The following is a 22,013-nucleotide window of genomic DNA, read 5'->3' as shown; positions in this document are numbered from 1 at the left end:
TGTTCATGGCTTGACATTGTCAACTGGCAATAGGAGGATTCCACATATATTACATCCAATCTTCATAGCTGTGCGGTATAAAAATGGTTGCTGAATTTAAATGATTTGTGACTGCCTTTAGATCCCTTTGCTCCTCCAATGCTCTTATTATCCGGGGAATATGTGGCCTTCTTATTCCTTCGACTAAGGGGTAGGACCTCACACTTAGCTACATTGAAATTAATTTGCTAATTACACGCCCACTCTGTAAGTTTATTAATGTTGTGTATTTTGTTGCAGCATGTCATGAGGAATCAAACCTGGGCTATCACTGGTGAATTTTTTTTAAACTGATGAAGACATAGCGAGACCTTGAACAATAAAACTCATTTCTGTTTTATGATTCCTAAACTGGTAATAAAATTACTCATCAGACTATATGTTCTCTATGCAGTCCTTCTGTTACTAACTGCAGTAATTTGCAGTTAGGTGCTGCTGTCAATGTGGCTAGAAGCCCATCTGGTTCTGCACTGACTGCATGTCATCAGGGAAATCAGGCCAAGCTGCAAAAGCTTAAAGAATCACAGCACAATTGAAAAGAATTGGCCTTGCTGGTGAAGAACAGAATTGTTCCTTTTAATCTTGGAGCTCAAAAATAAGGACTTGGTTACATAGTTTCTCCTGATTCATTCTCTCTCAACATACCTCTCCTATTGCTCATCAATTTGTTCTTTTACATGCTATTTCTTCCTTGTTGCTGCTTTCTCACTCTGTTGAAATGGAGACTTGCTGCATGGTTTTATTGTTTCACAGGGGTTAGTTTAGCTCAGTTGGCTGGACAGCTGGTTCATGATGCAAAGTGATGCCAACAGCATCAGTTCAATTCTTGTACAAGATGCGGTTATCAACGGAGGTTCAATGCATTCTTAACCTTGCCCTTTGCCTCAGCTTGAATCACCACCAGTCAGCTCTCCCCTCTCAAAGGAGAGAACAGCCTATGGTCATCTGGGACTATGGCAACTTGATCTTTTACTTTACCTTACTAAACACTGTGAACACCTCACTAACACCATTCTTTCTTTTACACGAGAAGGCTATGGATGTTCACTCCATGATATTGGTAAAGTCATAGATGATAGATTTTTGGGTACTGATGAAATTGAGAGATGGGGATATGGTGGCAAGGTCAAGAAGTTCAATCATGATGTTGTTGAATTGTGGAACAGGCTTGAGGCAAAGTATGGCCTTCTCCACTTTTTCTTTTATTCAGAGATGTCAGGGGTAAGTTTTTCACTCAGAGGGTGGTGGGTGAGTGGAATCGGCTGCCGTTGGTGGTGGTGGAGGCAAATTCAATAGAGACTTCTGGATGAGTACATGGGACTTAATAGGATTCAGTGTTATCGGTAAGCCTAGTAAGTAGCGATATGATCGGTGCAATTTGTGGGCCGAAGGGCCTGTTTGTGCTGTAGTTTTTCTGTGTTCTGTGTTCATTGTTATGTTCTGACCATCTACAATACACACTTTTAAAAGCAAATTTGCCACCACGTAGTTAGTGCTGCTTGATTAATTCCATTTTCTTTATTTCCATCAGCTGGAATAAGAGGATAGACCAAATGAACCAAATGGTTAGAGAGATTGTATAGCGGGGAGAGGTTCAGATTCTTGAGGCGCTGGGACTGGTTCAGGGTCAGGTGAGACCTATACAAACTAGCTGCACCCAGGCAGAGCTGGGAGCAATGTTCTTGAGGGGAGTTTTTGCTCACTCTGTTGGGGAGTATTTAAATTAGTGTGACAGGTAGATGGGATTTCAGGAGTAGGATCAGGTAGGTCAGATTCAGATTAGGAAAATGACAAAAAACACTAGCAACTGATGTAGAAGATATAGTGATAGACTTGGGATTACAAGGGAAGCAAAGTTTAAACAGTGTCTAGCAAGGGAAATTGTTGGGATAAAACTGTTTTTCGTTCAGTTCAAACAAGGTAGATGATTTAAAGAACATAAGAAATAGGAGCAGGAGTAGGCCATCTAGGCCTTCGAGCCTGCCCCGCCATTCAATAAGATCATGGCTGATCTGTTGTGGCTCAGTTCCACTTTCCTTGGGTTCATGTCACACTGTTTGTAACCCCCATGATTTGTCTGGGCTTGCAAAATCTCACTTACTGTCCTGCCTGGAGACAATACACGTTTCTGTAACCTATGCTTAATGCTATCTCGACTCACATTGTTGCACCTTTAAGACTTGATTAGATGTAAAGACTCACATTTGAATCAGTATTCTGTAAACTGAGTGTGTGTCTTTATATGCCCTGTTTGTGATCAGAACTCCCCACTCACCTGACGAAGGGGCAGAGCCCTGAAAGCTAGTGGTGTTTGTTCCAAATAAACCTGTTGGACTTTAACCTGCTGTTGTGAGACTTCAGATTGTGGCCGGAGAAAAACGGGAAGATCAAGCAGAAAAAGAAAGCATACGATAGACACAAGGATAAAATTTATTTATTCGTCATAAGTAGACTTACATAACACTGCAATGAAGTTACTGAGAAAATCCCCTAGTCGCCACACGCCGGCGCCTGTTCAGGTACACTGAGAGAGAATTTAACATCGCGAATGCACCTAACCTGCACGTCTTTGGACTGTGGAAGGAAACCAGAACATCCAAAAGAAACCCATGCAGACATGGGGAGAACATGCAGACTTCACACAGGAGTCAGGAATCAAACCCAGGTCCCTGGGGCTGTGAGGCAGCAGTGCTAACGAAGCACTGCAGATAGCCTAGACGAATGTAGGAAGTGCAGGGATGAAGTGAAAAAGGAAATAAGGAATGAAAGAGTGGACATGAAAAAAATTAGCAAGTAAAGTTGAAGAAAACCCAAAGATGTTTTATCAATATATTCATGGTAAAATGTAAGTGAAGGAAAAAGTGGGACCTATCAGAGATGACGAAGGGAACTTGTGTATAGAGGCAGAGGCTGTGGGAGGGGTTTTAAATGTCTGACAATACTGTGCGTTTAAGAAATGTATTTGTGTCCTGCTTCTTGTGCAGGATTTGTTTTAGCAGTCTGTTCTGTTATCGATACTGCTTTGCCAGTAATCAGCAGCTTAAATGTTGTTACTGCAGCAGCATAATTGATCTTATTTGCTAAAATGTTTGTTTTAATCATGGCAAATGCTTTCTGTTATTTTAATGTTTCCCCCTGGGATTTTTCAGAGTGGGTTTGATTACTTTGATTGATAGGAAAAGTCACGTGTTTGGGTTGGGCTAGACTCCCAGAGAGAAAACAAGCCCAGTTGCTGCTTGGGAACTGTAGAGAGAATTAGCTCTTTCTCTGAAGATTGGAGACTGGGATCTGCCAGAAAATAGATCTATTTTCTCTAAAGATCTGCTGTTTGAAATTAGATCTTTCTCTGGAGACTGCTGCATGGTAGTCAGAAGACAGGTGTCTGTCTGGATCTCCACCCAAAGAGCTTAAAAGGCTGGAAATCTACACCGTAAATCTACCGCCCCATCCACCATGGGAAACGGAGTGAGTGAGGGGCAGACAATGGGAAGGTCCATAGACCTCTGACAGGATTTTCCAGTCTCTGGTGGAGCGAGGCCATAAGATTACGCTCCTAGTATCCATGTGAGCACTTTTGTTTTTGTGCGAATCGATTCTGAAGAAGGACTTATGTCTGTGGGGAGCGCTCTGAAGAGAGTGCAGAGGAGGTTTACAAGATATTGCCAGAGCTAGGAAAGTGTAGCTATGAGGAGAGATTGGATGTGTTGAGATTATTTTCCTTGGAACAAAGAAAGCTGAGGGGTGACTTGATAGAGATGTGCAAAATTGAGGGGAAGAGACAGAGTGGACAGGATAAAACTGTTCCCTTGGCTGATAATTCTAGAATCAGGGGACACAGATGGCTGAGGGTGTAGAGGAGATATGAAGAAGAATTTTTTTCATGCAGAAGGTAGTGGCTGCCTGGAGTTCACTGATCGAGTTGGTGGTCAAGGCAGAGTACCTAAATCCTGTTAAAAAGTACCTAGTTATTCACCTTGAGTGCTGTAAACTACAGGCTGTGGGTTGGGTGCAGGAAGATTGCATTTGAAAGGGCACCTGGGTGATCTCAGGTGGCATGGACGATGGGGCTGAATGGCCTCCTTCTGTGCTGTAACTTTTCTGTGGCTCTCCCCACCCAACCCAGCCTTGTTAGCGTTCTACACTGTGGGCCTTTTCCCTTCATCTACCTTTCTCAGAGATAAGAGGTAAATCATTCTGGTTAAATTGCTAAGTACCAATTTTGAACTGTGAACAAAGCAAATGGCTCCTTGAAGTGAGATTTTTTTTTGTCGCTCAGACCTGATTGTCTTTGCCGGCACAATTAAGTTAAAATATATTTTACATGGTCAATTAATCTTTTAATTGAATAGAGCGAGGACAAAATAAAACGTGAGTGGAAACACAACAACACTTTCACATCCACTCATGAATTCCAGCATTATTTGGGTTTTATGCTTTTGGCTTGAATTTCAGTCGATACAACACGACAATTATTTATTACTAAGTTGCAGTGAACTGAAAAAATGGAATGTGGTTTGGGAGAGAAGAGATGGAACTGGTCCCCCTCCAAATCCAAAGCTTTAGTTTTTTTTGGGTTTCTTCCAGTGACCTTTAACCCTCATCTTCCTGACCCCCATCCACATTTGGAAGCTGTCAGCCATTTTGTTTGTGCAGGAAAAGCAGGCAACTGCATAATGAATGGCTTGAAATGTTCAATATTTCAAAACCTTTGACCAGTCAAGATGAGGTGGAAACTGTTCTCCTCAACATGTGGGCCAAAGAAAACAACAAAAAAATTCCTTTTCAAACTGGATACTTGTTCCTATCTGCTTGGCAGGAGTTCAACTCTGTACTATAGCGGAATAGTAAGGCAACTCAACCCCTTCAGCTCAGAGACAGTTCACAGCCAACATAAATACTAACAGTTTGGGAAAAAGTTTTGAGGAGGGAAAATAATCAATGTGCCATATAGTGCTTTTTGTATAATGAAAACTTCCTTAATGATATAATTGTTATGATAAATAAGGATATGCAAATGCTGGCAATATAAAAAAATGTTCTATTTTGTTTATGTGAGGAAAATGGCGACCTGCACATTGTGGCTTTTCTGGAAATGACGGTGATCAGCAAATACTTTTGCAAATAATTGTATTTGTGTCTGTTTAACCCTTACACTGCTGAAGCACTTGGGTTGAGCAAATTAACTGGGTTGAAAACATGTTTTCTTCATCACTGGTCAAGTGTTTAAAAAATTATCTGAGTGCAGATGTTGCAGTGGGATATCACATTCTGTCAATGGCTTGCCACAACTGTCAGATCAGTGTGGACCCTAACTGAACTGTTCAGACATTTGGTATTTTAATTTTAACAGTCTTGACAACTTCTTTAACTTCTGGTTAAGTTTGCTGAGTCCTTTGATGTGAATAGTGCACTCCAGTTTCATTTCTCAGATTGTTGCATCAGTTTGTACTGGAGCGGTTCCCAACTTTTTCAATAATACGGCACACTTCAATGAGACAAAAATTCCATTATGTACTCACTTTTCTTCAGCTGAATCGATTGCTCATAAACACCCCATAATGTTGCAATGTCCCAACAGTGGCCAATCACATACAAGGGGCTGAAATAACTCTTCAAAGGCCAATGTTCCTTCACCAGATTCCACTCAATTACACTCCCAGAATGCTTCAGGACACAGCCTCAAAATGGGGGGGGGGGTGCAGTTTAGATTGGAGTTGAGGAGGAACTTCTTCACTCAAAGGGTGGTGAATCTCTGGAATTCTCTGCCCGTTGAAGCGGTGGAGGCTACCTCGCCGAATATATTTAAGTCATGGGTAGATAGATTTCTGATAGACAAGGGAATTAAGGGTTATGGGGAGAAAGCGGGAAAGTGGAACTGATCCACTTCAGATCAGCCATGATCTTATTGAATGGCGGGGCAGACTCGAAGGGCTAGATGGCTTACTCCTGCTCCTATTTCTTATGTTCTATGACTGTAACATGAAATTCTGCACTCTCCTTTCCTTCCCTATGTACCATATACTTTGTATAGCATGCATAAAACAATACTTTTCACTGTATAGTAATACATATGACAACAATAAATCAAATCAAAAATCATCACTCTCGTTAAAGTCATTACAGGGACGTGGCACTATTTAGCAATCTGCTGTAATCAAAGCAAATGCGTGGCTATTCATCCTGTGTCCTCAGGTTAATTTAAAGCCATTGTATTCAGTGCAACAATGATTCAATTTAAAACACTAATAGGTTTTAGACATGAAGATATACCAAACATTGCCAATTAGAAAACAAGAAAAAGCATATTGTTGCACTGCAACATAACTGGTGCCCACACTGCATGAAAACAACCTCTTACATTTACCAAGTTAAATGTCAAATCTAAACTCCAATGTTAGTTTTTGTAATGCATTGTATATTTAGTTTCACAGTCCTTAACAAAACGCATGTTATTTATTTGCTTTCCTTTAATGACCATGGTTTGCATTGATGTCATTTTGTGTCACATTCTGTAACATATCCCTGCTGTTTGCCAAATGATAGCAATATATTCAATATTAGATAATGACGACATGCTTGACAAAGATTGTTTTGGGGACTTGAGTAGGGGATAGTATCAACATGAAGTTTTTCTGTTGCTATTAACTTGAAACATTTCCTTTTGTCAATTTATGATGCCGAAATGTAACACTGTCAACATTGTACCACACATGATCTTAATCGTCTATAGTTGATTCATGGAGGTAGACTGAGACTTCAATTATGAGCAGATATTTAAAATGAAGTGCTCCACACCTAAAATTAACCTATATGTGAGATAACTTACATCAGCCATTACAGGACGTTGAAATAATCAATGTATATCATATCTGACATTATGCAAAGGGGGAATGAGGCTCCAAGAAGGTGCAAACTTTTCTTTTTCCTGGTCATATCCTGGAATAAAAATAATAGACAAAAGCTCCAAAGAAGCAGAGGAACAGCTCCAGTTTCTCACTGGGTTTTTTCTCCATTGAGGGATTTGTTGCCTCACTCAGCATCACTTTCTGATGGCAGCCAGTGATCCAATATAGTGCAAGGCCCTGCTTTTGCCCCCACCTAATCCCCACCGTGGAGTCGAATGTAGCGCAAGCGTTCCTTGAGGCCAGCTCTATGGCAACAACCATCCCATTAACCATGAACTCCCCAGGACTTTGTTGCCCCTGGTCTTCTCTCTCCCTGGGTAGGGTCAAAACCTGTGCATGAACAAAACTCCAGCCTCAAAATGCACACTACAGCTGTCACTCTCTTCCAACTTTCAGATACTCCTTTGGAGAGAGATTTCTGATTATGGTGAGAAATAACCGGCATCACAACATCCCTGGTTGAAGGGGTGACAGTTGGGGCTTGTCAAGTGATTTGATGCATGGCTGCATGTGTGGATGAGCCAGTGGCTGCTGCACACTTGCATCCTTCTCTCGGCACATCAATGTGTCGTGGTACACCAGTTGGGAACCACTGTATTGACCCTGGATGAACGTCACATTTGCTCTGCGTTACATAAATTCACAGAACATAGAACATTACAGCGCAGTACAGGCCCTTCGGCCCTCGATGTTGCACCGACCAGTGGAACCAATCTAATGACCCTCTAACCAAAACTATTCCAATGTTATCCATATGCCTATCCAGTGCCCATTTGAACGCCCTTAAAGTTGGTGAGTCCACAACTGCTGCAGGCAGGGCATTCCACACCCTTACTACCCTCTGAATCAAGAACCTACCTTTGACATCCGTCCTATATTTATCACCCCTCAATTTAAAGCTATGTCTCCTCATGTTAGCCGTCACCATCCGAGGAAAAATGCTGTCACTATCCACCCTATCTAACCCTCTGATCATCTTGTATGCCTCAATTAGGTCACCTCTCAACCTTCTTTCTAACGAAAAAGGTTCATTCATGGTTGTCTCCATTACTTTTCTGCATTACTTTTCCTGAATACTCTTCCACAGCCCCCTGACTTTGGAACATCACAGCCAAGGTTGTTTCTTCTACTTAAATGCAGTTTGGAGCTGACACGGATAATCTCACTGGAGCATTTTTAAAGTGAATCAGGTTTTGTCTTGTTTGGATTACTGCTCTTGAAGCCACAATAAACCATTGTTGTAAACCAGCTCCACTGGAATAATTTATGCAACCTGTTGAAATGCCTGGGGCTTGACTATTGGCCCCTTTAATTCCAGAACGGGCTTAGACTGCCACAGCACAATACATGCAAATTGAAAGTGCAGCACATTTGCTCAGCACTGCTGCTTTTTTGACTTTTGGTTAACTTTGATAGCCTCCAAAACAGGCTTGGGTTATTCGTATACAGCAATCCTTTTGCCCATTCAACGCAGTGCAGAAAGAATGCAAGTTTTGAGAGAGTGTTATCTGGAGCGTTGATTTCCAAAATGGCACCACTGGTGTCAAATCAACATTGCATGCTGATTAATGTTGTGATCTACCTATGATGCATGTGCCACGGATGTTCACTATTCCTGCGCTAATGTTTCTACCAATATGCTGTCCAGCATGTGTGCCACAGATACCATTTTGGAGTTATATGGACACTGACAGCACCTAAAAAAAACAGGCATTCAGAAGCCCTATTTCTTGCGCTATATTTCTGGCTGCCGGAAAGTAAAGCTGAACAGACCATCCTGAGAGTTCAGCACTGAATAGTAATTCGGGCACCCAGCCTTGTCACTAAACATGTTGATTTGATTTGATTTGATTTGATTTGACCTATTATTGTCACATGTATTAGCATGCGATGAGAAGTATTGTTTCTTGCATGCTAGACAGACAAAGCATACCGTACATCGAGAAGGAAAAGAGAGAGTGCTGAATGAAATGTTACAGTCATAGCTCGGGTGTAGAAAGAGATCAACTTTATACAAGGTAGGTCCATTATAAAGTCAGATGGCAGGAGGGAAGAAGCTGTTTTTGAATTGGTTGCTAAATGTCCTCAGACCTTTGTATCTTTTTCCCAATGGAAGAAGGTGGAAGAGAGAATGTCCAGGGTGTGTAGGGCCCTTAATTATGCTGGTTGCTTTTCTGAGGCAGTAGGAAGTGTAGACAGTGTATTGCGGTCTTGGACAGAACAGGAGCCATATCAAGTGTGATACAACCTGAAAGAATGCTTTATATGATGTATCTGTAGAAGTTGGTCAGAGTTATAGCAGATATGCCAAATTTCTTTCATCTGCTGAGAAATTAGAGGCATTGATGGACTTTCTTAACTATAGCATCCATATGGAGAGACCTAGAAACTTGAAGCTCTCGACACTTTCTACTTTGTTCCCATCTTTGTAGACAAGGGCATGCCCTCCGCTACACTTCCTGAAGTTGAAGATTATCTCCTTTGTTTTGTTGACGTTAAGGGAAAAATTATTGCCATCGCACCAGCTCTCTTTCCTGCACTGTGTCTCATTGTTGTTTGAGATCCGACCCACAACGATGGTGTCATCAGCAAATTTGAAAATTGAGTTGGAGTGGAATTTTGCCATATAGTCAGAAAGGTGTATAAGGATTATAATAAGGGGCTGAGGACACAGCGTCACAGAGTACCTGTATTGAGGATGATTGTGGAAGAGGTGTTGCTATCTATCCTTACTGACTGCAGTCTGTGGGTTAGGAAGTTGAGGATCCAGTTGCAGAGGGAGGAGCCAAACCCCAAGCCACGAAGTTTGGAGATGAGTATGATAGAAATAATGGTGTTAAAGACTGAGCTGTAGTCTATGAAGAGGAATCTGACATTGATTCTTGATCAATTAGACCAGTGGGCTGACGAATGGCAGATGGAGTTTAATTTAGACAAATGTGAGATAATGCATTTTGGTAGATTGAACCAGGGCAGGACTTACTCAGTTAATGGTAAGGCTTTGGGAGAGTTACAGAACAAAGAGATAAGAACATAAGAACATAAGAAATAGGAGCAGGAGTAGGCCATCTAGCCCTTCGAGCCTGCCCCGCCATTCAATAAGATCATGGCTGATCTGTCGTGGCTCAGTTCCACTTTCCCGCCCTCTCCCCATAACCCTTAATCCCCTCTCTTATCAAGAACCCATCAACCCGCTTCTTAAAAATATTTAGCGAGGCAGCCTCCACCACTTCAACGGGCAGAGAATTCCAGAGATTCACCACCCTTTGAAGAAGTTCCTCCTCAACTCCGTTCTAAACCGCCTCCCCTTTATCTTGAGGCTGTGCCCCCTAGTCCTACTGTCTTTTTTGAGCGGGAAGAGTCTCTCCACCTCTATCCTATCCATCCCATTCATCATCTTATACGTCTCAATGAGATCTCCCCTCATTCTTCTAAACTCTAACGAGTACAAGCCTAGTTTATTCAGCCTCTCCTCATAGCTCAACCCCCTCAACTCCGGCATCAGCCTAGTAAACCTCCTCTGCACTCCCTCCAAGGCCAAAATATCCTTGCGTAAGTACGGTGCCTAGGGGTACAGGTCTAGGGGTCGGTTCACAGCTCCTTGAAGGTGGAGACACAGGTGGAAGAGTGGTGAAGAAGGCATTCAGCATGCTTGGTTTCATTGGTCAGAACATTGAATACAGGAGTTGGGACGTCTTGTTGAAGTTGTACAAGATATTGGTAAGGCCACACTTGGAATACTGTGTGCAATTCTGGTCACCCTATTATAGAAATGATACTAATAAACTAGAAAGAGTGCAGAAAAAATTTACTAAGATGCTAACAGGACTTGACGAATTGAGTTTTAAGGAGAGGCTGGACAGACTGGGACTTTTTTCTCTGGAGCATAGGAGGCTGAGGGGTGATCCTATAGAGTTCTATAAAATAATGAGGGGCACAGACAAGGTAGGTAGTCAATATCTTTTCCCAAAGGTAGGGGAGTCTCAAACTAGAGGACATAGGTTTAAGGTGAGAGGGAAGAGATACAAAAGTGATCAGAGGGGCAATTTTTTGACACAGAGGGTGAGGGTTAGTCTGGAACAAGCTGCCATAGGGAGTAGTAGAGGCGGGTACAATTTTATCTTTTAAAAAGCATTTAGTTAGTTACATGAGTACAATGGGTATGGAGCGATATGGGCCAAATGCAGGCAATTGGGATTAGCTTAAGGGTTTTAAAAAAATAAATAAATAAGGACAGCATGGACGTCGGGCTAAAGGGCCTGTTTCCATGTTGTAAACCTCTATAACTCTATGGTGTCTTTGTTATGTAGGTGTTCCAGAGTTGAGTGCAGGGTCAGGGAGGTGATGTCTCTTGTGGACCTGTTGTGGTGATAGGCAAACTGCAGTGGATTCAGGCAATCTGGGAGGCAGAAACTGATTTGTGCTATGACTAACCTGTAGGTGTTGGCAGTCTATCTCTTGAGGTAGTCACAATCTCTTTCTCCCGTAAACCCCTTCATTTAATGAATTAGAGCAAATGCTGACCATTGGCCATCTGTCCTCTGCAGTAATCTGGAATTTGGTATTTTCAATCTGGTATTTTCAACCCCAGAAAATAATTAGCCAAGTGCTTTCTGCTTCTGTTAGTCCAAATGTTTCGTAAATATTTCAGCCCCTGTTCTTGCGATTGATCAGTATCCAATTTAGATGTTGGGTGAGGACAGGGAAAGTATCAGTTATGATTCTCTGCAATCAGAAGCCCTCAACACTTGCACATGAAAAATAGGCATCCAATTGAGCTACTGGGAGGTGAGGCTTTAGAAATGCACCCCAACAATAGTCATGTCTATTTGTAGCTCAAAGTTCTTTGTCAACTAATCATGACTGTATATCTTTGTACAGCATAACGAGTCTTAAATCTAGAAAGGCTGATGGGTCCAACAGCAAGCAGAAAGTCTTTTTGAGAGGACAAAACAAGCAACTGAGACAAAATAAACTCATGATTCACCACACAGATTGTCATGAGTCTTTGGATGCAAAGAAAAAAATTGAGGAACTGTTATAAGTCACCCTATTACTATACAGTAGTGTCATAAACTCCCATGGACACCTTAGTAGTTACAGTTGAGGTGGTGTAAGAGTTTGTGATGGAAACTTCATGGCATGTCTAAATATCGGGCAGTTCATCTGTGCATGTGGTATAATGTTTAGGTCACTGGGCTAGTAACCCAGAGAACAAATTCTAAATGTCACCAATGCTTTTTCAAGAATAATATTCAGTTTAGACATAGCTGGTGAAAATACCAGTATCAGTAAAAGTAACCATGATATTTTCAGATTGTCATAAAAACCCATCTGGTTCATGTACTTCAGGGTGGGAAACCTGCCATCCTTATTTTGACCTGTATGTGACTTAACTTTCTTCAGGGTGCTCCGGTTTTCTCCCACAGTCTGAAAAATGTGCTGGTTAGGTGAATTGGCCATGCTAAACTCTTCCTCAGTATACTCGAAAAGATGCTGAAGCGTGACAACTGGGGGATTTTCATTATGTACCCGCCTCTACTGCTACCTCTGGCAGCTTGTTCCAGACACTCACCACCCTCTGTGTGAAATAATTGCCCCTCTGGACACTTTTACTACCTCTCACCTTAAACTTATGCCCTCTAGTTTGAGACTCCCCTACCTCTGGGAAAAGATATTGACTACCTACCTTGTCTATGCCCCTCATTATTTTATAGACCTCTATAAGATCATCCCTGAGTTAAATTAACTTTTAACCCTCTGCAATGGTCCAGCAGACATTGGTTATATCAGTCAATTTTCAGGTCAATTAGAGATGGACCATAAATGCTGACTTGGACAGCAACATTTGCGTACAAGAATTAATTTTAAAAAGACTGTTTCATAAGACCAAAACACATAGGAGCAGAATTAGGCCATTCAGCCCATCCAGTCTGCTCCGCCATTCAATCATGGCTGATATTTTTCTCATCCCCTTTCTCCTGCCTTTCCCAATAACCCTGATCCCCTTATTAATCAAGAACCTATCAATCTCTGCCTTAAAGACACTCAATGACCTGGCCTGTATAGCCTTCTGATTCACCACTCTCCGGCCGAAGAAATTCCTCCTTATCTCTGTTTTAAAGGATCGTCCCTTTAGCCTGAGGTTGCACCCTCTGATTCTAGTTTTCCTTACTAGTGGAAACATATTCTCCACATCCACTCTATCCAGGCCTCGCACTATGTGCTATTGACCTGCAGAGGCCAGAAAGTCTCAGCGTGAAACCCTAATCTGAGGTATCAAGTGTTAGTTAGAAAGGTAATTAGTTGTAATAACAAGTGGGAAGGAGAAAAATTGACCAGGACCAGAATTTTATGTTGATCAGGTGGGCATTCAGCCACCTGAAGCGCATGAAGTCACACGAAAATTAATCAAATGTGTGTTGGGCCATCATCACACACTCTTGCAATATTTAAGTCAGATGGTACATGTAAGATGGTAATTTAGCCCATTTAAACGGCCAATTGTGTGTAACTTTATGTGGCATGTCTACTTTTACACTTGGTGGATGGGCCAATTGCCAGGCGGCCATTGTGTTTTAACTTCAACTTTGATCAAGGTGGGGATGAAATGTGACACTTGCAATAAAATTTAGAGATGTGCCTGGGGACTGAGGTTTGTATTTGAATGTGCTGTTATACACTCTGCATTGTTTTTCTGTGGCAATTCAACTTTTCACTGGTCAGCAACTCCCTGAGACAGCTCTACAGCGGCTATCCCAGGGAGCACAATAGAAGTGCTAGCCTGCATCATCCCTTTTCTCAACTCCTGCCTCCTTCTGCCCTCCCTGGCAGCATTCAGTCTTGCACAGAGCACGTTTCATGCTAATTGACCAGCCAGCGTGAAATTGCACTCTGGGGCCGACTGTGGCTGGGAACACATTTAATGTCTGTTTCCAGGACCATTGACTGTACGTGCCTGACAGACAAAAAAGTTCAGTCCCAGAATTCCTCTTCTGATCAATATCTACTGACTCCTACTGTGAAAATACATGTGTGTATGTGAAGGTGCCTCCAAATTAGAACATAGAACACTACAGCACAAACAGGCCCTTCGGCCCACGAGTTGCGCCGATCACATCAACACCTACCAATCCATAGACCGATCTGTAACCCCCAATCCCACTAAATCCCATATACTCATCCAGAAGTCTTTTAAAAGACCCCAGCGAGTTCGCCTCCACCACCACTGACGGCAGCCGATTCCATTCACTCACCACCCTCTGAGTGAAAAACTTACCCCTAACATCACTTCTGTACTTGCCTCCCCGCACCTTAAATCTGTGTCCTCGCGTAGCAACCATTTCAACCCGGGGAAATAGCCTCTGAGAATCCACCCTATCTATTCCTCTCAACATTTTATAAACCTCTAGCAGGTCGCCTCTCAACCTTCATCTCTCCAGGGAGAAGAGTCCCAGCTCCCTCAACCTATCTCCATAAGGCATGCCTCCCAATCCAGGCAACATCCTTGTAAATCTCCTCTGTACCCTTTCAATAGCTTCTACGTCCTTCCTATAGTGAGGCGACCAGAACTGCGCACAGTACTCCAAGTGAGGCCTGACAAGGGTCTTATAAAGTTGCAGCATTACCTCCCGACTCCTAAACTCAATCCCTCGATTAATGAAAGCCAGTACACCATACGCCTTCTTGACCACATCCTCCACCTGCAAGGCCGATTTAAGAGTCCTGTGGACCCGGACCCCAGGTTGTTGCATTATATTTCTTCTTGCATAGTCAGTCATTAGAATGCTTCGCAATTTTAAGTTTTTAAGTTAGCGTCACAAATAGGCTTACATTAACACTGTAATGAAGTTACTGTGAAAATCCCCCAGTTGTCACGCTTCGGTGCCTTTTCAGGTACACTGAGGAATTTAGAATGGACAATTCATCTAATCAGCACACCTTTCAGACTGTGGGAGAAAACCAGAGCACACTGAAGAAGCAGCGTGACATAGATAGGATGCAAGACTGGGCGGAGAAGTGGCAGATGGACTTCAATGCGGATAAATGTGTAGTGGTCCATTTTGGCAGGACCAATGGGATGCAGGAGTACAATATCAAGGGCAGGAGTCTTAGCTGTGTTGAAGAGCAGAAGGATCTTGGGGTCCAGGTCCATAGGACTCTTAAATCGGCCTCGCAGGTGGAGGATGTGGTCAAGAAGGCGTATGGTGTACTGGCCTTCATTAATCGAGGGATTGAGTTTAGGAGTCAGGAGGTAATGCTGCAACTTTATAAGACTCTTGTCAGACCCCACTTGGAGTACTGTGCGCAGTTCTGGTCACCTTGCTACAGGAAGGATGTGGAAGCTATTGAGAGGGTGCAGAGGAGATTTACAAGAATGTTGCCTGGATTGGGAGGCATGCCTTATGAGGATAGGTTGAGGGAGCTAGGTCTCTTCTCCCTGGAGAGATGAAGGTTGAGAGGCGATCTGACAGAGGTTTATAAAATTTTGAGAGGAATAGATAGGGTGGATTCTCGGAGGCTATTTCCCAGGGCTGAAATGGTCACTATGAGAGGACACAGGTTTAAGGTGCTGGGAAGCAAGTACAGAGGAGATGTCAGGGGTAAGTTTTTCACTCAGAGGGTGGTGAGTGAGTGGAATCGGCTGCCATCGGTGGTGGTAGAGGCGAACTCGCTGGGGTCTTTTAAAAGACTTCTGGATGAGTACATGGGATCTAATGGGATTGGGAGTTACAGATAGTTCTACGGCTTGGTAGGTATAGATGTGATCGGCGCAACTTGTGGGCCGCAGGGCCTGTTTGTGCTGTAGTGTTCTATGTTCTACGTTCTAAGAAACCCACGCAGACGCATAAGATAAGAAATAGGAGCATGAGTAGGCCATCTAGCCCTTCGAGCCTGCCCCGCCATTCAATAAGATCATGGCTGATCTGAAGTGGCTCAGTTCCACTTTCCCGCTTTCTCCCCATAACCCTTAATTCCCTTGTCTGTCAAAAACCTATCTAACCGTGACTTAAATATATTTAGCAAGGTAGCCTCCACCACTTCAACGGGCAGAGAATTCCAGAGATTTACCACCCTTTGAGTGAAGAAGTTCCTCCTCAACTATGATCTAAACTGCCCGCCCCTTATCTTGAGGCTGTGCCCTCTAGTCCTGCTGTCCTTTCTGAGCAGGAAGTATCTCTCTACCTCTACCCTATCCATCCCCTTCATTATCTTATACATCTCTATAAGATCCCCCCTCATCCTTCTAAACTCCAGTGAGTACAGACCCAGTCTATTTAGTCTCTCTTCATAGTCTAACCCCCTCATCTCTGGTATCAGCCTCCTCTGCACTCCCTCCAAGGCCAAAATATCCTTCCACAAGTGCGGCGACCAAAACTGCACACAGTACTCCAGCTGCGGCCTCACCAGTGCCCTGTACAGTTGCAGCAAGACCTCCCTGCTTTTATGTTCTATCCCCCTCGCTATAAAGGCCAGCATCCCATTCGCCTTCTTGATCACCTGCTGCATTTGCAGACTGGGTTTTTGCGACTCATGCACAAGGACCCCCAGGTCCCTCTGCGCCGTAGCATGCTGCAGCTTCCCGCCCTTTGAATAGTAATCCCTCCTAGAGACAGAGGGGAACCAGTGACACAGGGAGAATGTGCAGACTCCAAACAGACAGTGACCCAAGCCAGGAATCGAACCTGGATCCCTGGCACCGTGAGGCAGTGATGCTAACCACTATACCACCCATAAGCAAAGTAGCCTGCAGATTTGGATTCCTGCACTTCAACCGAGTTCAATATATCTGACTTCATTGGTAGCTGTCTTATAAATTGAAAGCAGTAGTATGTTGAAAGCCAGGTGAGTCAAGGTTAGGGATTGCCTGTCATTCTATCACAGTTGATGAATCTTGTACATGAGGAGTGCCCACTTGAACAAGGAGCCATGGAACTGTATTCCAGCAGGAACCAATTGAGCAGCAAAAATAACTAGTGGGAAAAAAGAAGTTGACTTAAGTCCAGTGCTTCTTGCTATCTGATTCCAACCTCTGTTGTTGCTGGCACAATCACAGCAGCTTTAAGAAAGTTCTGTTGCAGCTTGGTTCTAATATTCAGTGATATTTGCCACAACCTCCCTCTCTAGCATTGTCTGAACTGTTTGTGAAAATCCAAGTGCAGTCCTATTGTACCACACACATGCACACACCTGCAAGTGCCGAGCTTTGCTGACATCATTCTCCTGGAATCTAGCATTCCCAAGTGTCCTATATATATCCTGCAATGCCCACTCGCTTCCCGTGTGTGTTTAGTTTGTTAAGGCACTCATATTTCCTCTCTTGTAGTGGCTTATATTTCTGTTTTTCCTTAATTCTCTTGATTCTGAGTTATTAAATCACTTTTAATGCAGTAATTGAAAATCTGACTGATGTGAAGCAGGAACCATATATCATTGCGTATTTGGGATATAAAACTGCCTCCAAGAAACATTGTTACCTCTTTCTTGCCAAAACTTTCTTTCCCCAGTTACTCTCAATCCTTTGTAAGACCATTTGGACATGCGCAAACCCATCTAATTTTTGAATATTGCTCCCATAGCTGTGGTGATGCCTCTCTCCCAGGCTTGAAACAATACAGCAAGAACTTTGTTGACTGACTGCTGAGTCACCTCTGACCTCTATCTTCCAAACCTCGTTTCAACCTCTCTGCTCTTTTTCCACCTTATCAACAATCGGTCATTACTCCCATGAACATCCCATGAACTAAGCTAGAAATTCACTTACAGTACCAGAGAGTGTATAGAGAAGATTTATGATGCTACTTGTTTTTCTTAATTCATTCACAGGATGTAGGCATTGCTGGCTAGGCCAGCATTTATTACCCATTCCGACTTGCCCTTGAGAAGGTGGTGGGGTGTCTTCTTGAACTGCTATAGTTCATTTGGCGTAGGTACACCCAATGAGCTGTTGGGAAGACATTTTAGGATTTTGACAATGACAGACAAAAGACAGACAAACAAAAACTGTCTCTGAGACTGTAAATTACCACTTGCGCATCTCCCAGCTCCGGAGAGCAGGTGCAATCGGGATTACGCTGAAAACCAGCGGGAAGACCAGGTAAGTAATTTTAATCTATTTTCAATATCATTTAAATGTGATTATCGGGCCCAGGACTGAATTCTCTAGACCCGATAGCACCTCCCACGCAGCCAATGCAATTTCACTCCTGTGGGGTTTAAAGTAGATCCCCACTTTTGGGGAACTCGCGAGAGATCCTGCTGTGAAGGGAGGGCAATCGGGGCTACCGGCGGCAGGGGAGTGATGTCCCTGGGCGTGGGTAGCCTCAGTAAAAAGTCTGACAACACCAGGTTTTAGTCCAACCGATTTATTTGTTAGTAAACGCACAAGCTTTCGAGGTTTCCCTCTTCGTCAGGTGAATGGAAAGTTCTGGCCTCAGACAGAGCATATAAAACACAGACAGTTTAGAGATTACTGATTAGAATGTGAATCTTTCCACCTAACCTGCTGTTCAAGTCCTAAAGTGGCTGACAATGTGAGTGGAAGGAGCACTGATCACAGGTTAAAGAGTTCCGATGTGCCACAGCGAAAAACCGCACCGATCTCCTCAGAAGACAAACACGGGACACAGTGGACAGAGTACCCTTCGCCATCCAGTACTTCCCTGGAGCGGAGAAGCTACGACATCTTCTCTGGAGTCTTCAGCATATTGATGAAGACGAACAACTCGCCAGGGCCATCCTCACACCCCCACTTCTTGCCTTCAGACAACCGCACAACCTCAAACAGACCATTGTTCGCAGCAAACTACCCAGTCTTCAGGAGAACAGTGACCACAATACCACACAACCCTGCCACAGCAACCTCTGCAAGACATGCTGGATCATCGATATGGATACCATCATCACATGTGAGAATACCATCCACCAGGTACACGGTAAATACTCTTGCAACTCAGCCAACATTGTCTACCTGATACGTTGCAAGAAAGGATGTCCTGAAGCATGGTACACTGGGGAGACCATGCAGACGCTATGACAACGGATGAATGAACATCGCTCGACAATCACCAGGTAAGACTGTTCCCTTCCTGTTGGCGAACACTTCAGTGGCCACGGGCATTCAGCCTCTGACCTTTGGGTAAGCGTTCTCCAAGGCGGCCTTCACGACACACGACAGCGCAGAGTCGCTGAGCAGAGACTGATAGCCAAGTTCCACACACATGAGGACGGTCTCAACAGGGATCTTGGGTTCATGTCACACTATCTGTAACCCCCGTGACTTGCCTGGGTTTGCAAAACCTCACTCACTGTGCTGTCTGGAGACAATACACATCTCTTTAACCTGTGATCAGTGCTCCTTCCACTCATATTGTCGGCCACTTTAGGACTTGAACAGCAGGTTAGGTGTAAAGATTCACATTCTAATCAGTAATCTGTAAACTGTCTGTGCTTTATATGCTCTGTCTGAGGCCAAGACTCTCCATTCACCTGACGAAGAGGGAAACCTCGAAAGCTTGTGCGTTTACTATCAAATAAATCGGTTGGACTAAAACCTGGTGTTGTCAGACTTTTTACTGTGTTTACCCCAGTCCAACGCCGGCACATCCACATCGTGGGTAGCCTGGCAGTGCCAGCAAGTGCCCCTGGCACTGGCCAAGGAGCAAAGTACCCTTGCCCTTAACCCTAACCCACTAGGCACGGACAGTACTTAGAGGATGAGGCCTATTTTGGGCAGGGCTTTAGGCGCAATCGGTGAGGTTAGGGGGTCCCGCTGTCACTCTGTATGGGGATCGGTTGGGATTGGAAGGAGTCCTGCAGTTGGGGTGGGCTGGGGGGATGTGGCTTGCCTCCCATGGGGGATTCCACTGGGGTAGGGAGGTTCTGCCAACCAGGTGGGAGACTGCATCCTGGGGGGTTGGGGTGGGTGGGTGGGGGCGGTGGTCGTTACTGCTGGGGGCGTGGGGCTGGAGACTGGGGAGCTTTGGAATTGGGTGGTGGTTGGGACTGGCTCAGGAATAGTTGTGGGGGATGTGATTGGGCTGTGGGGGAGGGGGCAGCACTGCGCATGCACAGATGCCCAGAACTGTCAGACTCCAGCGTGAATAGGCCCTGCCCCACAAGATTTTAATGATATTCACAATTGTGACCTCCATTGCAGAGTGTGGGAGATTCGAGTCTGAACTCTCACTGAATAAACAATTGTGAATTCCACCATTTATCCTGAAAATTCATCACTTAGAGCTTTTTTGGGAATATTGCCCTCATTGTGTTCTTCCCCTTTAAGGAATACACAAGAAAAGGAGTTAAAAACCAATTGCAATCCTGGTCTCTGCATGTTTGTCTGATGTTCTAGTTCAACTGTGCTCGTGTGTGCTGTGGAGGTCACAGCTGAAGAAGATTCACTTGGCAACCTTATGTTTGCAGGCAAAAAAAAAGTCTCTCTCTGGAAGCAAGTCACGAGTCGGCAAAGTCATAGTCCAAAAGGAAACAGAACAACTCCTTTCAGCTAATCTGCAGAACGAAGAACCTCCAAAGCAACTGCTTAAATATCAAAGTCAGCACTACCAGGATCACCTAACTTCACAGCTGCAGCGTTTTACCGTCTATTCCTCACAGACAAGGCAAAGACTAATTTGTGTATATTTTTTAAACTTTCATTTTTGGACTCACTTCTAATTTCTGTGTATATGCAATCATTCATGAACATCCCCACTTCTGACCTGCTGGTGGAGGGAATGTCATTGATGGTTGGACTTAGCTCACGACACTGTGGAACTCTGCAGCAATATCCCAGGACTGAGATCATTGACCTCCAACTGTCACAACCATCTTCTTTTGTGCTAAGTATAATTCCAATCAGTGGAGAGCTTTCCCCCTAACTCCCATTGACTTCAGTTTTGTTCTGGCTTCTTGATTTCACATAAGGTCATATGTGGCCATGTTGTCAAAGTCAGTCACTCTCACCTGTAATGGCAATGAATCATAGCCCCAAAGTACTTAAGGACATATTGAATTTTTAAGTATTATGTATTTTTATGATTCTTTTCTCACATTTTAGTAGCCAATAAACTCACTCTTTCTTGAGCTCAATAAAACCTGGTTAAATTGGCTCCTTTTAAAACATAAATGCGTTCGGACTTAGAACAGGTATTCCAGAGGAAGGAATACCGTTTAAGTTAACCTTGTTGCAAACAATCGAGAGGATTGAAAAAATTCATCACTTATAAACCAGGAGCATGTTGCCTAGAATCAACAAACTGGAGACCTCGCCTGGGGACTGATTATGACACACTTCACCTATTAAGTTCAGCTCTCTTGCCTGTGTTTGAACCAGGGCTTTCATGAGGTCAGGAGCTGAGTAGCCCTGTTAGAAGCCCATCTGACTGTTAGGGTGCAGGTTATTTCTGAGTAAGTGCTTGGTGTCCCCATTGCTGGCAGCTGCTTTGGAGGCAGCCTGCTGACTTTGCTATCATGGTGGCTGTGATGACCTTGGCAATGTCCTCTGATCGCCGGTTCCCGGTAAGGAGCATCCAGCTCCATGGTTGGGCCCTCATCAAATGCCACAGCATTATCTGATGCAGTAGCCACTGCCAGAAGTGCAGAGGAACTGCTGCCCTCATATGGAACACCCTGAGAGGAATACACAGAGATGACAGACACTTCTGCATGAGATGTGCTCACCGTTGATGGACTGATAGCTGTCAGAGAGACCAGTGCCTCATCCATCTCTCACAACATCAATGAATTTAATCATCATTGTCATTTGCAAGGTGGCCTACTGAGACAATGGAGAGATACTTCATGGTGATATCTGCATTGAAGTTTCAATGGGCACTCTTGATGGGCCAGCTCACTTTCTGATAAGAGGGACCCATGCATCTGGAATCTATGCACTTTCATCAGGACTGTAGGAGTAGGCTGGCCAGTGGCAGTCCAACTCCAGAGCATTACTCTCGCTCCGAGTCAGGTCCAGCAGAGAACCCACCAGTTCCACAGAGTTCCACTTCTCCTGACAGGAGAATAGAAAGGTTCTTCAGTGTTCCATCTTTCTTGAGGATCATTCCAAAT

Source organism: Carcharhinus amblyrhynchos, chromosome 34 (assembly GCF_965287045.1).
Source record: "Carcharhinus amblyrhynchos chromosome 34, sCarAmb.v2.hapA, whole genome shotgun sequence".
Taxonomy (NCBI): Eukaryota; Metazoa; Chordata; class Chondrichthyes; order Carcharhiniformes; family Carcharhinidae; genus Carcharhinus; species Carcharhinus amblyrhynchos.
This window is presented reverse-complemented; position numbering follows the sequence as displayed.